Here is a 19,469-nt window from a genome sequence, read left to right as displayed (position 1 = left end):
ATAATCAATCTATTATAGTGAGAAAACAAACCAACTTATTTGTTGTTTTATCGAAAAAGAAAAAGCAATATGTTAAAAAATTTGAATATTTAAAAAATGTTTACCTAGTTCATTAGTTTTACACAATCTATTTATCAAGAAATTAAAACTTGCTGTTTAATAAATATAAAAATATACTGAAATCTGTTTACAACAAACATTGATCTTAAATCTTTACAAAATTGATGTATGAACAACATTATAAACTGTCTACAATATTTTAAAAAGGATGCTACGATTAGAATTAAAAGATAATTGTCAAGTTTCTAGTTTTAAAAAGTTTCGTATCGTTGTTATTATTCAAATGAGAAATACTGCTTTACTTCAATTAATAAAACATTTAATTTGTGTTCAGTGTATTTTTTTGTTGTTGTTTTAAGGTAAGCATATTTAATATTTTACAGCAATTGTTCAAAACATTAAATGTAATTATAAACATATAAAAAAAAAGATAGAACTTAAATTAAATTCAAATAATATTTAATAGATAAACTGAGATACCTCAAAATCAAGAACAGAGATACTAACCATAAAAGAAAACTAATATTTTAATTACACAATAAACAATTTTTAAGTAATATAATCCTATCTAGCTTAAATTAAGTCAAAAATGATATATTTCAAAACCTTGACTTTTAGCCTTTGAATAAAGAAAATTGATTAGAAGTGCGAGATCATCAGTCAATTGAAATTAGCAATTGGAACGAAATGTTGCCTAGGAAACAACACCTGGTAAAAATTTAATCAATTTTAAACCGGCGAGTTTTAAAAACGCGTTATAATCTAATTTCGGTGTTTGTTTACGATTTATACTGTTTTTGTTGTTTTAAATGATGAATTTTTGGCCACCGTTAGATTATTACGTCATAATTGTTTTCGTAAATGTTTTTTAAGCATTAAAGCACATTTTAAATGGCTAATATGCTTTGTTGGTGTTCTAAAAAATAAACTTTTTTTTCTAGAATATGCGTTTTCTGAATTTCTAAGAAAAAGTATTTAGTGCATACCTTATAACGTACAAATAAGTTCGTAGCTTACTGATGTTTTTATTGTTTTAGCAACTATAGTTTAATGCAAAAATACTAAATATGTGCTAGTAAATTTTGAAATAGTACTTAAATATTATGATTTCCTTATTTTCGAGTTGATCCTTTTTAACTAGATAGATTAATATGTTTGCATTGTAATTACTTCAAAGAAGCTATTAATTATATATTTGAATCAATTTTCAAGTACCAAGTGCTTTCATACCAGTAATGTATATTTTAAGGAATAAACTATATCAAAAATAATTTAATCTTTGAAAAATTAAATTGACACTCTTAATAACTTTCAATAGATACTTACATGACAAAAAATATGAAGAAAATCATTTTTTGCTTTAAAAAATAAGGTTTCCACTTAAACTTGTCTCACGGCATACGAAAGTCCAGGCTTTTGTTCTGCTGACTTTCGCCGTTGTTTTTATTGATTTTTATTAAACACGTTGAAAATACTTTTAAGGCGAAAATTTTGTTATCAAATAAAAAATATATGGTTTTATTGTTAATTATGTATTGTAAGTTTAAATGTTTTAAACTTAAACGACTCATTTTTTTTATTTTAGAACTCAAAGACAACTAGAATTTTAACTAGATTTACTTTAATCGATAAACTGTTGGCATAAAGGTTTTGGTTTTTAACCACAAATTTAGTTGTCTTAAATATAAGATAACTGTATATGTCTATTTCTAGAGTATTGTCCTAAATTTTGTTTGATAATTTTTATAATCTATTTAAAAACAATAAAAATATTTAAAAAGGCCAAGTTAAAGTTCAGAGTCATAAAAAATGTACTTCTATTTTAACTAACAACAAATATTTCAATCCAATTATTCACACACTACTTGGTCTATTAATTGACAAATTGTTACTTGTTAGTTTCAAAAACACTAAAATATAAACAAATTTTTTTTGATGTTACTAGTTTTAAAATAAAAGTTCACGGTTAACTAGTTTTTGTTTGTAATTTGTTATTAAAACCAAAAAAACGAATGGCACAATAAATTTTTAATGGTCAAACTCTTTAAGTACAAAAGTAAATAATTATTAAATCATTGACCCTTAATAACTTAAAAAAAAAAGTAATGGTGATCGAACATAATTAATTAATTATCTGAAAAGTTCACATATAAGTTTAATAAGTCATTAGATTTCGCAAACTGTTTTAATTTGATAGCACTTTAGTTTTTTTAGTACAAAAAATTAGTATAGTTAATAGTACAAACTTAATTATTGTTTATATTTTACTTTTAAAACAATACTATAACAATTTGTTATTATTTGGTTTTACTAAACAACTAATGTAAGCTGTTATCAAACCAAAAACATGTTAAATTAAAAACTTTGTTTAAAGTATATAAAAAAGAGTCACGCTATTTTCAATTATGATTAAGGGATACAATTTTCCTTACATTTTATTATGTATAACATAAAAGTATATATTTTTATAACAACATTGTAACAAGTATTGTTTTGTTACAGCAAGGGTTACGATCAAATCTAAATAAATCTTAATTAAAACACAGCAGCTGTAAATAGGTTTGCTGAAAGACTTAAAATAAATTCACTAAAATGATTTTGTAAAAAAAATCCTGGTATAAAGAAAGTCCTTTTTCACCAGACCAACTACTTACTTTAACTATTAAAAACAAACTAACTATAAGTTTTACATAAACCTACGACGGTTTAATAAACTTCGAAAGTTTTGATTTATTAAAATAAACTTAACTTTTCTTTGGATTTTTATAAAATTCGAAATTTATTTATTTTTTAAAATTAAAGTTTTGAGATAATCGATACAATTTTTTTCAATATTTTACGTAGTTTTAATATTATTCCTATCAATATTTTACAATTATAATTTTATATTATTTATATACAACTTTAGTATGAAACTGTCAAATTGAACTTTTTTATAAAAAACACTAAATAAGCTATAAAAAACATTAAATATTTGTTATGATTAGTATAAAAAAATTTTTTAGGATTATCTTCGTGATAAGTTAAAATTCAAAAAATATGTATATTATATATAAGATAATTTAAAAATATCTGACTCTAATTGTTTGTTTTTGTAACTATATTAAAAATTAAAATGATTTAAATAATTATTTTTATTTAATAATTCAAAATTAATATTTCAGATAATTTTGAACAACATGATAGAAATTTACTGTTTACGGTAATTAAAAAAAAAACTAACTTATTTGTCATGTCCTGCTTTTTCTGACCGATTTGAATCAACTTGTATTCATAAAGCTAAGATAATACTGTTAAAAAGTTTATAACTATTTATTTTTAATAATAATTTTTGTGCAAGTTTGTTATTTATAGAAAAAAAAAATTAAAAAATTTTAATGGTAGAAGAACGAGCTGTTTTTTCAAGAGTGTACAAAATAATGATTTTGTACAATAAAAATCATTGATTTGGACATATATAAATACTTTGGTAGATTTCTTAAAAGTTCAAAAGAATTCATGAGGCAGTAATAACTGTAATTTAATCTCCCATTTGTCAAACTTAAGTCGCAAGCTAATCATAAAGAATTAGTTTGACAATTGATCTAATGTACACAAATGAATTCTATTCATGTCTTGATGTAAAAAACTTTAGTTTGAACTATTTTAATGACTATTTTAAAATAATCTAGAAATGAAATACTTACGAAGGTTAAATTGCTTATAATTTTTGTTTCATATCCATCTGTGTTCTCATATGACAAATTACAACTGATTACAAATGACAGTTTTGTTGTCGAGGTATTAAACTAAAATTATCTAGCTTTTAAGTTTAAACAATTTTAAAATAAAAACTTAACTTAATTTTTTTTATAAGTTGAAATTTGATTATATAGTAATCTTTCGTTAAAAAAATTTTTACTGCAGAAATTTTGTTATCAAATAATAACTTTTAAAAATTTTTAGTTTTAGAAAAATTTCTATTTAGGTTTATACTGTTAGCTAAACTTATTAAAGTTTTAAAAAGTTTTTCTATTTAAAAAACTGTTAGAACTTTAAGAAAACTAAAGTTTTAACTACATTTACTATAGTCGAAAGACTGTTGGCATTTAGGTTGTTGTTTGTTAATCATAAATTTAGCTATCTTTAATATAAATATTTGTCTTTTTCTATAGTATTGTTCTAAATTTTATTTGATAATTATCATACTTTCCTTTAACACAATAACATTTTATTAACGAGCCAAGTTAAAGTTCAAAGTCGTAAAACGTACTTTTATATTTTGATTAACGAAAAATAATCCAATGAAATTATTAACACATTACTTGGTCTAAATGTAGACAAATTCTAATTTATATAAAAATATAAAACATCAAAATATAAAAATATTTGTTTTGAATAAAAACTAACTTCAAAATAAAAGTTAACGGTCAACTATTTTTTATTTGTAATTTTATCTTAAAAGCAAACAAAAAAGTTGCAATGGTTTATTTTTAACTTTTCAACTATTTATTTACACATTTAGATATTTATTAAATCAATGACCCTTAAAAAACTAAACTTAAGCATTGTTTATCGGACATAATGTAAATAATTATTTTTAAATTACACATGGAAGTTTAACAGTTCATATTTAAGCTACAAACTCAATTCTTTTGTTTTACTTTGACATCAGTTCATTTTTTAGTATAAATGTATAACTAAGTACTATTTAAGTTTTCGATTTGAAACAATACTAAAACGATTTGTTGTTTTCCGATTTTCAAAATAGATAATTTTAGGTGATATGAAATAAAAAAATGAAAATTTGAAAAATTATTGTTAAATCAAATGATAGTGTGTAAAAATGTTTTTAATTAAGATTAAGGGGTAAAATTTAGTAGAACTTTATAATGTATAAGACAGAAGTATATACCTTTATAATAAGAATGTAACAAATATTTTTTGTTTAAGCAAGGGATATGATCAATACTACATTACTTTTAACTGAAGTTTAAAAGTTGTAATTGGATTTACTAAAAGCATAAAAAATCTCATTTAAGAATATTTGTCATAAAACATGAGGTGAAGAAATACTTTTTTTTTGAAACATTTACCAATTACTTACTTTATTCACAAAAAATAAAATAGCTATAGTTTTAACCTAAACTAAAACGATTTAGTAAATATTAAAAGTTTTCATTTACTTGATTAAGCTTGACCTTGTAAATTACGAAGTTTATTTATTATTCAAAATTTTGTTATAAATTATTTCTTTTAACCTTTAAACCTAACTTAAAATATAACTTTCTTTTGTTCTTCTAATTTATTCTTCGTAAATTACGAAGGTTACTTATTATTTATTAGTAAAAATGGTGTTATAAAGTTTTTTATCCCTTAAGTGTGTTGAAAACTAAAAAGTATATCTAACTAAAAGCTAAAATTTTAATGAAATTGATTACCAGCATAAAATGTATGTTTTATGTAACTTTTTTTTTTATAAGTTTTATAACGAGCTCTGAAGTTTTGTTAAAATATTTTTATCTCTAAATTTATTATTTTATGTTGTTTACGGTTTATAATTGATTATAGCTTAATGGTAAAAAAATTGACATTTTAAGCTTAGTTTTAAAAGAAAACTACTTAAAATGTAAACAGAATTTTTTTCTTTAAACTTATAAGTAAAATTACTTATTTTAGAATACAATATATTTAGCCAAAAGTTGGAAATTTATACTATTATGTTTCAACATCTCGTTCGAGCTATAACCTGTTAAAGAAAGTAATTTAAAAAATTAAAAAAACAAAACACGAACTATAAGGAAAACTGCTAAAAAAATTAGTATAGTAAAACCTAATACAACAAGTTGTATACAGTTTTAACTTCATATAGTAAAATTTTACAATGTTTTTATTGATTGCTTCACTAATAACTTTCAATTCAAACAGTGAAGCCGTTTAAATCATTGTAGATTTCGATAAATGATGAAATAATTGATTTTTAGTTTGTTGCTGTTTTTTTGGACATTTTCGTTAAGAGCTCTAGTATAAATTTTGAGTTAGTAGAAATCTTAATTACTAGGATAAAATCCTAAGTTTATTTTAGTTTCATGAGGGCTAGTTTTATAAAAATACTCAAAAGTTTAACATATTTAATAAAGTATCGTATAACAAAAGTAACTTTTTGTAGTGTGTTTTAACATTTTTGATAACTAAGAAAATTATAAACATTATTTTTTATGTACACAACAGGTTATTTAGATTTTAAAGGTATTTTCAATTTATTTACTTTTTGTCTATCTAGTTGTAAACCGAAAAAGTTACTTTAGAGATAAAAGTATAACTTATATTAAAAAAAAAACCTCATAAAGTGTTTATTTGAGACGTGATTTTTTCCGATAATTTAATTTTGTCGTGGTTCGTTTTAGACAATGACCGCTTTAAAATAAAACCTGAAACTTAATGTATGCTTTTGAACATTTTTTTTTTCAAACGGTTGTAAGGTAAAACCTGCATTCAAATTGTAACTTTTTATTGCACTTTAAAAACAAAACCGACAAATTTTAAAGACTATATCGGATAAATTTTACACAATGGCAACCTTTTATTAAATCAGACAGATTGTTATGTTCAAAAACTACACAATTTTGTTGGTCTTATTTTATCTACCAATAACATAGAAGCTTTTGAACTTACTTAACAACTAGTATAAATTAATATTTCGTTGAATAAAAGATAAAAATATATATAATTTGTCTTTTCAAAACGTTATTGCTAACTTCTTAGTTTTAACGATTAAAGACTTTCACATCCTCATTCTGTCTGAAATAAATAAATATAATAATTGTTTTCGGTAGAAGTTTTTTTTAGTCAATTAGTTATTTGTTTTATAGCCGTTTAATATCTCTAAAACTTTAATTTTTTATAGTAAGTTGTGCATCTATAGTTTCGTTTTAGATACACCAAAGCAAAACTTGAAAGACGTCTAGTTGTATGGTAAGAATCTACCTCATTTATAATGATATTTAAACCAATACTACTTGCGATAAATGTTATGGAATTATTTGGTTAGTTGTTAGGGAAACTTGCTTACGTATAAGTATATATTTAAAAATTAAGTAAATTTTTGTTCGTATTATTTAGGTTAAGTTCAACGTGTACAATTGCTATTTTTTATGCTTTAAGTTTTTAAGCTTGATTTCAATTTATAATTGATTTTGTTATCAATGAGTTGTTAAAGTAGAAAGACTTGAATATTGAATAATTTTAACAACAAATTATTCGAAATATTTGTAAATTATTATTACAAACTGTTTAAATGTGTTCAGATATATGTAAATACTGTGTCAAGTATAAATAAAGTCACGATTGATAAAAGGATTCACAGTTATAGTTTTAAATGAATGTATCATATTTTCTTCATTTACTCTAACAAAACTATATTACTTTTACTTTTGACAATGATTGTTTGTTTGTAATAAAATTAACTTTAAAAAATGTTAATTTTTTTGTTTATCTCATAATACTTGACAGTAAGTAGAAACTAAATTTAAGTTGTCTTAAAATGCTTTACGTTCTTTGTTTACGCTGTAATACTTATTTAAATTTAAAAATAATCTAAAGCTTTGTAATATGTTACGTTAAAAATCAGAGTAAAAAATTTTACATAGAAAAAAAAATAAATTCATGAAATTAATGGGAACATAAAAAAATGCTTTTAACAATGAGTTATTGTATTACTTTAAATAGCAGTAGATGGTATGCCAAATATGCTCGTTATTACCATTGCTAATGTAGATTGACATAGTTCGAAAGTTACAATAAATAAACAAGATTTTTCTATAAAGTTTCGTTTATTTCCGGCTTAAAAAACGTTAAAACACTTTGCCTAGGATTGATGGCTTCAAACAATTTTTATTGCTTTTATTAAAAAACATATTTTTTAGTTAAAATAAATTTAATCGTATACCTGTCTTTGGTTTATATGAATTATATTATTGTAATGGATTATCTTATTTTTATGATTTAATAAAATAAAAAAACTATTTTGATTTAAAACATTAACCTTTTTTTAAGTTAAACAAAAACAGAAAAAGGAAAAGTTTGCATAACAGTTCCTAGAATGACTTCTTACCTAATAAGTCGTAACAGAATATTCGTATACTAGTTATTCAATAGGTATATGTATAAATAAATTACAAATATTTCAATAATAAAAGAAGCATTATATTTGAAGATAGCAGCTTTGCCCAAAAGCTTGTTTTTACAATAGTTGCATATTTTATCTTGTAATTCATAAGCTGTAGTTAACTTAAATTAAGTATCACAAATATATAAATGTAATGATTAATCAACCCTTTTTTATAACATTGAAAATTATTTTTATTAATTTTCTTCAAAATTTTTAGAACAGTAGTATAAACAAAAAAAAAGTATATGTTAACAATTTTTTTAACTTTGTTCATAAAAAGTAAAACAAAAGTAAATTTTATACAAAATATTGCAAATGACTAAAAAATGAACAAAATTTATTAAAGTCTAAGAAACCATATTCTTGGTTTATGTCAAACTGAGTGTTTATTAATTCTTAAACAAACCAATTAAATCTATTCATTTTTTTACAATTTCCGATAGATTTACCTGACAATCTTAACAAGTTATAAAAAAAAACAGTTTTAACGTTTTTAAATAAAACGGTATCTTCAAAAATTTTAATAAACCTTCTAGAATTAAAAAAACATATTTTCCAATCTAAATGTAAGCTAACTAACTTGCTTTTAATTTTTTTTTTGAATTTTAACAACAAAATTTTTTTTGAAGGCGGCAGTTGTAGTTTAAAAAAATCTATAAAAGAAATTTAGATAACTTTTAAAGTAAGGTATTTTTTTATAAGTTAATAATAAAGTCTACTTTAATTCAAATTACCATAAACGTTTAACAGTATTTTATGTTTTTTATTAAGTTAAAAAAGTCTCTTTTGTTGTTTTCTATTTTGTATCAATGTAAAAGATGCAACAAACGATAACAAAAGCCCATAAAGAAATGATGTAACTAAATTGTCGAACGAAATGTATAGAAAATATTTACGTTAGTTAACAATAAATATATAATTTTAACTTATTTTTCTACGTTACTTTACGCTAGAAATATGTTCTTATAAAAGCTATTATTACGTTAAAATAATGCCGCTGAGAAGTATAAAACAAATTAGATTATTCGATATAAAATTGAGCAAACATTGACATTGAACGATGGGAAGCTTCAAAAGTTCAAAAGGTTTTTGTGCGCAGATGATAACTATTATTAGAGCTAGTGTTATTCAAATTCGTAAGATATATTTTAAGTTACAAGCTTAAAGATTCTACTTGTAAAATTAAGGTTTCGTACTAATTAAATGTTGATTATGATTAAGTAAAAGCCTATCGAAACAATAATCGTTTAACTAAAGCATTTTTTTTTAAACTAGATAACATTTTATTAAATAGTTTAAGTTTTAGTGGTTGAAAAAACTGAAACAATATTTTTGGTTAGTCACAAGTAAAAAAAAAACGTTACCATTTGGAAAGTACCTTTTTAATATGACTATCATAATTTTAAAACAAAATAAATAGTTTTAAGTTTTAATTAATTAGATTTAAAAACTTACTTTAAATTATTCTAAGTTTAAAAAAAAATTAATATAATATCATTTTTCCTTATTCTTAACTTTATTCTTAACTCACACTGTGCTAGTGTTCATACACTATATTTAATGATTTTATCGAGAAACTTTAAATATAGAAATAATTATGTTATAATTTTATAACTGCACAAAGCACCATGTCAGACAGTTATTATAGTTCTACTACTGTAAATATTTCTTAGCGGGTAATTATTATGTATACGGTATGCACAGGTAACAGTTAACTTTTTTATTCAATAACGCAAAAAATCAAAAAAAATAGTATACCTAGAAAACAACAGTTTAGTTAAAGATTATTACTATTTTTAGAGCTATAAAGTTGTAATTAAACCATATTAAAGATCTGTTGAAAAACATTTCTATCTGTGAAATAGTTAAAACTAACAAAAAGTCTAGTGCTTGTCAAGTTTGGTTAAAACTAAGTTTACAACTAAAGTTTTTTTTTTTACTTTATTAATTAAGGATATGTTTAGTTTAGTTAGAATGCAAACCATGGAAACTAAATGAAGTTTTAAATGTTTAACTAAATTGATTTTAATTTTAAAAATGAAATATTATTTTTATACTTATGGTTTTAATGACTACACAGTACATTTTTTTGTGCAAAATACTTTTGCTTTTCTCGAAATAACACAACATTTGATTAAAACATTGTTAGTTATTTTTTTCATTTTATTATTACCTACTACATGATTCTTAAATTAAGAGAAAGTATATTGAATATAATGATAAATACTTAACTTATAAAAAATACCATTTACAAAGCATCAGTACTATAAAATAACAACTTTTAAAACAAATAATGATATTTTACTCTTTGTTTAGACTTTTTTAATAAAAATAATTAAAAAACAGATAAAATAAATTAAAAAATGATTAGCCGAAATACTTAAAAAAAACTTTTTTCACTTTCAAATAATGATTTAAGGCACCTTTCTAAAATTAATATAACTCTATTGGTACATATACACATAAACATGTTTTATAAACTTTTTTTTATTATAAAATTAGCTTTCACTTCATAAAAAACAAAAATCTTATGCTAGTATACACAACGCTTTTGATGCATTACGAAATAGTTTTTTTTCTACTTAGAGTTTATTTCATTAGTTAGGTTAACTTTTGTTAATTAAACATTATTTTCTAGGTTTTCACGGTAAAAAGTAGACAAATAAAACAAAGATTAAAAACAAAGGTAAAGTCTACTAAAATACTGTAACCGTTTTACTTTATTAACTTACATTGTGCTTAAAACTAATACTACTATGATATTAAATCAAATGATACACCTTAAGTATAATATTAATCAATAGCTGATCGCCTTTACAAATCAAACCACATTTTAATTTTTCCTATGCTTTAAAACATACTTACTAATTAACTTTAGAAAACTCTACAATTTTAATTTAAAAAAAAATGATACCAGCAGATATATCTTTTTCTATTTTACATTGCTAGAACACTAAAACAGCTATGTAAATTAAAATAAATTTGAAGTAGTTGTTGTTTTTCATTTTTTTATAAGTATTTTTTTGTTAAAACTACTAAATAAAATAAACTATAATATTACTAATAGCTATCATATCTAAAAATAATTTAAAATGGATAATTTCAATGAAGCAGCATAAATGTAACCTTTATATTTCAACTATTTCTATATTATTTTAACAGATTAATAAAAGTAGGCGATTATTAGGAAACTGCAAAAAATAACGTTATCCTCACTTACGTTTTTGCTTCAATACTTAATTGTAGTTTACATAAAGATTGAAAATATTTAACTTTATGATAACTAGAATAACTTGTAAAAAACTGTTATTGTATGTTTTTAAAAAACAGCAAACACTTTTTTGTAAATAAAGTTAGTATATGTTTAAAGTTTAAAATTATAACGAGTTAAAAAAGTTTTCGTTGAGTAAAGTCGAAAGATTTGTACCACGAAGGATTTGTATTAATAGAGTTCGGTAAAAGTTAGATAATAAGAACTGAATTTCTTAAATTTCTATTTAAGTGCTTACTATGTAGTAGTTTCTTATGTAGTTGATTAACTTAGTAGTTACTACGTGTTAGCAGCTAGTTAATAGTTAGTAGCAACTAAGACAATAAAAACGAAACTGTTGTTATCATTTCAAAGTCTTGGGTCAGTGATTACAAAACTATTTTACCGATTAAATCATAACCTTATGTTTTTGTTTTATTTAGCTTTAACATGAAACTGCAAACTGATTTTGTATAAAATGCCACAAAAAAAGATTTAAAAAACATTAAATGTTTATTTTGAACAAGTTAAAATATATGATTTTTTAAGGAATATCTACCCTTTAAAAAAAAAAAAAATTTTAAACAAACCTAAAAACAATAACTTGAAAAAGATTTGGCTCGAACTAGTTGTTAGTAAACTTTGATGGTGATAATAGACCGAAAGTTCGAAATATTAAAAAACATTATTTATTAGTAATAATTCAAAGATAATTGTCAATTTACTATCAAACTAAAATTTTTGATTAAAAACAATAAATACTGTTTACAGTCAGCTTGGTGTTTCTATCACAAATAAACACTAAATTTCTTATATGCCTTGTTTTGTTTGACTATATGCGTACAAATTGTTTTTTTTTTTAAATTAAGATTAAATAGAAAAAAAGTTTTAATGGCAATTTTTTTTACTAATCATTTATTAAACCTTTGTTAAATTAAAACTATTTTATCGTTGTTATAAAGAAAGTTTTCAAAATTAAAAAAAAAAACATATCGAGTATATCAAATACTTTTTTGCTCTAAACAATGTTAAAACAGAATAGTGTTGTACAATACAATGATTTATTTTAACGTTTATATTAACTTTGGTAGATTTATGAAAGTTCAAAAGAATTTCGTGAGACAGTAATAACTGTAATTTAATCCGTCATTTGTCAAACTTTAGTCGCAAGCTAATCATTAAGTGGAATTTTTACCAGCGAACCATTGTTTAGTCAAACCGTCTCGGTGTAGGAAGTAAGTTTAAACTATTTCAATGAATATTTTTAAACAAACTAGTTCAGTGGTCGTTAAAGTGTATACTGGTGCACACTAGTGAACACAAATTTTTTTTTTGGGTGCACGAAATTTTTGAATACACGAAACTCATTTAGGGGTGCACGAAATTTCGAGGTTACACAAAAATACATAGAGTTAGATTAAGTATATAGTTAATATACAATAATTCAGTTAAAGAATACTGAACTTGGGATTTGTAGTAATTGCGGAGAAGTGTTCAGTTAATTAGTATAAAAGATAAAGCCATATAACTAAAATATCATTGTGAAAATAAGGTAAAACAATAAAGAGGTCAATTAAAAAAACTCAGATTCAGTTGTTAAATGTATTACATGTAAATACAAACTGAGTTATGAATTCTAAGTTGAAATGCACCAATAAAAGTGTTTACGTAGCCTCATTACTAGCGGCTCTTGTTAAAATTATATTTTGGGGTGCACCGATTTTTTTTGCAGCTTGGTGTACACAGAGTTTGATTAGCTTCACGACCACTGCACTAGTTAACAAATGCCTACGAAGTTTAATTGATATTAATTTTTGTACTAGAAATTTGTTTTCATTCCTGTTATTTGTATTTTTGTTATACTACAACTAATTAAAAATGCCAGTTTCAATGTCCAAGTTTTTAAAATAACAACTATCTGAAGCCTTCCTTTGAACAACTTTCATAATAAAAATTTACCGTCAATTTTTTTATTAGTTTGATTTTGATTAACTACTATATTTCCGTTAACAAAATTTATACCTCGGATTTATTTTCGAAAATGATAACTTGTATTTTATACTTTTAGAATTATTTTGTGAGCTGAACTTATTTAAGTTTTAACAAGTCTTTGTATGTTTGAAAAATAAAGTTAAACTCCAAGACAAATAGAAACTTTAGTGAATTTATAAAATTGATACACTGTTGGTATTTAGGGCTTTGGGGATTAACCATAAATTAAGTTGTCTAAAATATAAGTTAGTTGTATTTGTTTATATATATAGTATTTTCATAAATATCGTTTGACAAATTTTATACTTTATTTCAAAACAACAACAACAAGAAAAAAATTTAAAGGGCCAAACTAAAGTTCAAAGTCATGAAAAGTACGTTTGTATTTTTACTAACAACAAATATTTCAGTGAATTTATTCACACACTACTTGGTCTGAATGTTGACAAATTGATGTTTTTTTATCTACTCATACTTAATATGAAAACATCAAAGTATAAACACATTTGTTTTCTATTAACTAGTTTTGAAATAAAAAACTTCATAGTCAACTAGTTTTTGTTTGTAATTTAATACAAAGAAACAAATAAATAAATTGTAACAATATATTTTTAATTTTCAAACTGTATAATGACAATTGTAAATAATTGTAAAATTATTGACCCTTAAAAGTTTAAACCGTAAGCACTGTTGTTCGAACACATTATAATCAACTATTTTAAACTGCAGATTTAAGTTAATAGTTCATTGTAAGCTGTCAATTCAAGGTTTTTTGTTTTAATATGACAGCAGTTTACCTTTTATCAGTACAAAAATATAGCTTAAATATTATCTATACTTTCGATTTGAAACTACACTCAAACGAATCGTTGTTTTCTGAGTTAAAAAAATATATATTGTCAGCGGTTATTAGATTTTATAAAATTTAAATTAACAAACTATTATTAAATCAAATTAAAGTCCGTCAAAACAATTTTAGCATAGAGAAAGGGTTAAACGTGTAGTAAAATTTTGTAATGGATAACTTAAAAGTAACTAATAAAAGTATATATGTTGTACCTAGATTTGTTGAAGAGAATAAAATATCTCACTCAAATATTTCAGTTAAAGAACCTGGATCATAAAAAGACCTTGTTACATTGATATATACACCTACTACTTACTATAAGTATTAAAAAAATTTAACTATACGTTTAAAGCTAAACCTACTACGGTTTAATAAATTTTAAATGTTTTGATATATTTGATTTTACTCCATTTGTTTTTAGTTTTTTTAAATTTTAAGTTCATTTACGATTTATTGTTTAAAAGCTTTTAGACAATGTTTTTTTAAGCCTTAAATTATATTTAAAGTTACAAACTATTTATGCCAATTGTTTGCTTTATATTACTCTTTTAAGTATGCAATCAATTATTAGCATAAATGTTTTTTATTGTTATTTGTTATTTATAAGTTTTCTTACGAGCAAAGAAAACTTTTTTGAAATACTTTTATCTGTAATTTACTTAATTTAATTCCTTACCGTTTATAATTGATTAAATTTTATGTTAAAAGTTGACATTTTGATTGACATTTCAAAACATTTTAAGCCTAGTTTTAAAATAATATGACTTAAAACTGAAAACAGAAATTTATCTAATTTTTTTTATTAAAAATCTTATATTATAAATAATTAATATTATTAAATAAGAACACAATATACTTAGCCAATAGTTTAATATTTAAACTATTACATTCTAAAATCTTTTGAAATAAAAAAGCATAATATGACTTGTGTGATAGTGTGCTAAAATAAAAAAAAAAACATAATACAACAAGTTGCATTTAGATTTAAATAATAAATTTTACAAATTTTTATTAACTAGTACACTAATAGATTTCATTTAAATTGAACATTTAAATAAAGCCGTTTAAAAAATTAAAACTTTAATAAGTTATGAAAGCTTTTATTTTACGTTTGTTTAGTTGTTTTTATTTGACAACTTTGTTTCGAGTTCTAGTAGCAATTTATAATTGAAAGAACACTTATTAATTATGATAAAGTAAATAAATAAAAATGTATAATGTTCAACAAGCTTTGATATAATTAAAAATATTTTGTTGTGTGTTTTAATATTTTTTATTATTAATACAATCCTAAACATTAATATTTTTAAAATACGTAACCGAATATTTTGATATTGTAGGTATTATTAGTTTAATTTTGTTATTTGTAAACCGAAAAAGTTACTTGAGTACGAAAATAAAAACTATTTATATTTAAAATTAGAAAAAAAAAACTGTATTTAATTTTTTTTTATTAATATCTATACAATTTCTTACAAGCAAGTTAGGATAAAAAACAAAGTAACACAATCTTATATCTTTGTTTATATTTTAACTTCAAAATTTTTTGATTTAAGACGTGAGTTTTTCCGATAAGTTAATTTTGTCGTAATCTTTTTTAAACAATGGCCGCTTCAAAGTTAAACTTGAAACTTAAAGTATGCTTTTATACGTGTTTAGTTCCGTTTCAAGCGATTGTAAGGGAAAACCTGAATTTAAATAACAACGCTTTATTGCACTTATATAACACGTCGACAAATTTGATAGATACGTTGGATTAATCTTACACAATGGCAACCTTTTATAAAATCAGACGTTTTATTTAGCTTATAAACTACACGAATTTTTTGATCTTATTTCAACTAAAGGTAACATAGAAGTTTCTGGTCTTACTTAAGAATTAGTTTACTTGAAAATTAGGTTGAATTAAATTTAAAAGAGTATATATATTTCTCTAATTATACTTTTATTTTTAACTTTCAATTTTATTGTTTAAAGATTTTTATATCTATATTCTGTGTTTATAATCTAAAGATATAAATTTAATTAATGTTACTTTACACATTTTTACTTTGTCATCATTTTAGTTATATGTTTTATAACAGCTTAATATCTATAAAACATTTAACTTATCTAGTAAGTTGTGTATATATAGTTTCGTTTAATGTATACTAAAGCAAAACTTTAAAGACGTCTAGTTGTACAGTACTGTATCTCATTTGAAAATATATTTAAACTAGTGCTACATGTAATTAATGTTAAAGAACTATTTAGTTAATAATTTCGGAAACTTCCTTACGGATAAGCATATATCTAAAAATAAGGTATATTTTGGATAGTATATTTTAAGTTAAGAAAATTCAACAAATATATATGTTTTTTTTTTGCCTTTATTTTGTAAGCTTCAGTTTAACTGATGATTGACTTTATATAAAATGAATTCTTAAAGTATATAGACTAAATATATTGAATAGTTTTAAATATATATAAAAACAATTATTACAATTTTTGGATGTAATATTTTGTTTACTTAAAGCGTATAACAATATTGCTTTTAGTTTCTACAATACATAATTGATAGTTTTCAATGAAGTTAATTTCAAATGTAGTGTATCTTTACATATATATATATATATATATATACATATATATATGTATATAACTTTCTTTACTCATATTACTTAACAGCAAGTACAAACAAAATGTTATACTTCTAAATTATCTAAAAATGCTTTAAAATTTTTACTTACATAACAATACTTATTAAAAACTTTAATATAATCTAAAACTTTAAAATATATTATTTTAAAAATCAAGGTAAAATATTTTACTAAAAAATAAACATTTTTTAGTTTGAAAATAATAAAACACGAAACGCTTTTTTTACAATGAATTACTAAAGTGATATACTTAAAAACGTTTAATTAAATATCGGGAGATATTTGATAAGGGTGCACGACTATTCAAATTCGGACGATTTAAGTTTCGACATTTTAAATTCTTAAAACAAAATTGAAAAGGCCACAACTAAAAAAGAAATGTATACTTGTCAAATATGAAAACATATAGAAACGGGTCACTTTTTCATCAGCGTCAGTTTTGCACGACTGGACACTTTTACAAGGCGACTCTTTTGCACGAGCGTCACTTTCGCACGAGGGGACACTTCTGCACGGCGTCACTTATGCACGCAAGGTAATTTTTGCTAGGTGTTAATATCTCCAGAAACTTTGAATGTACATAAGTTTAAACTTAAAAATGTTACTCTCTCATTGGTTAATTCATGATCAAGCAGTCTGGTGTGAGTACTCTTGATACTTTTTATAAACATACGTTCAAACTTCCGAATGATACTCTTTCATTGGCTTAGTTTATGATTATACAACATCATAGTAATGAAATAATCCTAGTTTAAACTATATAAAAGCGCTATTTTGTTTCTTTTTTATTCTCTTTCTAAACAAAAAACAAAACTAGAAAATAAACATCAAGTAAAGTTTGAAATACCTTTACACTTCATAAATTAACTATTTTTTTATTTATTTTACAATTGTTTGAAACTAAAATAAGTTTAAAATATTTGTTAAACAACTATATAATGCTAACTTTAACATCAAGAGAATATAAGTTAAAAATTAGTGTCAAGATCGTTTTAAAAGCCCTATTAAATTAGGTTTATCTTTCTGTTTAAAAACTAATGAAATTCAGTTTATTTTTATTTAAAATATTCAAAAATGCTTTAATTAAAAATTTAAAAAACCTGTATTCATCTACTTTGTTCAAATTAAGATTATAAATACAAACTAATGAATTGTGGTACGTTATTATATTGTTTTACGTAAAACTTAAAATAAAATGTTTACATTAAAATTTCATCAGAAAAATACCACATTTTACTTATTCAAAACAACGTACGTTTGAAAGCGAATATTAATTAAGTTGACTGAAATTTTTTTAATTTATTTAATTTTTTTTTGAGAAAATAAAAATTCGAAGGTGCAAAAGTGTAGCTCCGTTCAAAAGCTACTCATTATTTAAAGTTTTCGCAGTTCATAAGAATACTTGAAAATATAACGAATAAAATGCAAATATAAAGAATAAATGCAAATGTAACATCGTGCAAAAGTTTTAACGTGTAAAAATGACCTTGCGTGCAAAAGTCACGACCTTGCAAAAGTGTCTCCTCGTGCAAAAGTTACGATGTACAAAAGTGACACTCCTTGCAAAAGTGAAGCCGTGTAAAAAATTCCCCTCGGGCAAAATTGACGCCGTGCAAAAGTGTGCCCTCGTGCAAAAGTGTCCCTTCGTGCTAAAGTGACGGTCGTGCAAAAGATTCGCCGTGCAAAAGTGTCCCCTCGTGCAAAAGTGACACCCGACCGAAAAATATATATGTAGGTCCATTAATATCTATCTAAAAGTGATTTTTTACTTTTTGAAAAACATTAAATATTTTTCGAGATACGGCTTATATAAAGTAAAAAAAATATTCCTATTTTTACCAATCAAAAAACAGGGAACAGGTCTAAATTGCGCGAAGACAAAATTGCACGAGGTTACTAAATTGCACGTGGGGACTTAATTGCACCAGAACAAAATTGCATGAGGCGAAAAAATTGCACGAAGACTATTTTGCACGGAAGCGCAAATTAGCACGAGTTACAATTTTGCACGAAAGGTCAATTTTGCACGACAGACAGTTTTGCATGGGGGTCAATTTTGCAAGAAAAATACTAACTTAAAATAAATAAATAATATATTAAAACCTTTATATTAAAAAAAAAAGCATGTATTAGTGTAATTAATCTTAATTTAATTAGTATTATGTTAACTTTTTTTTTGTTAAATTTATTTAGTTTTTTTTTTATAGAAAGTAAATTATTGTGTTTAAAAACTAATAAAAGTTTAAAAAGTTTTTTTCAAATAATAAAACTAGAATTTTTCTTTAAGAAAAACATCCCTTTTTAAAGAATAAGCGTGTATTGATGTAAACTTAAATTGAATTAAAATCATACTAAACTTCAATATTAAATAAAACAAATTTACAAATAAAAATAAATAAATAATATTTACATGGGAAGGTGTTAAAATTGCACGAGTGTACAAAATTGCACAAGGGGAAAAAATGCACGACGATACTTTTGCACAGATAAAAACGAGCTTGCAAAATAGTGAGAAAATTAAATAAATTTAAA

Source organism: Thalia democratica, chromosome 5, assembly GCF_965202585.1.
Source record: "Thalia democratica chromosome 5, ktThaDemo2.hap1.1, whole genome shotgun sequence".
In the NCBI taxonomy this organism is placed as follows: Eukaryota; Metazoa; Chordata; class Thaliacea; order Salpida; family Salpidae; genus Thalia; species Thalia democratica.
Note: the sequence above shows the minus strand (reverse complement) of the source record.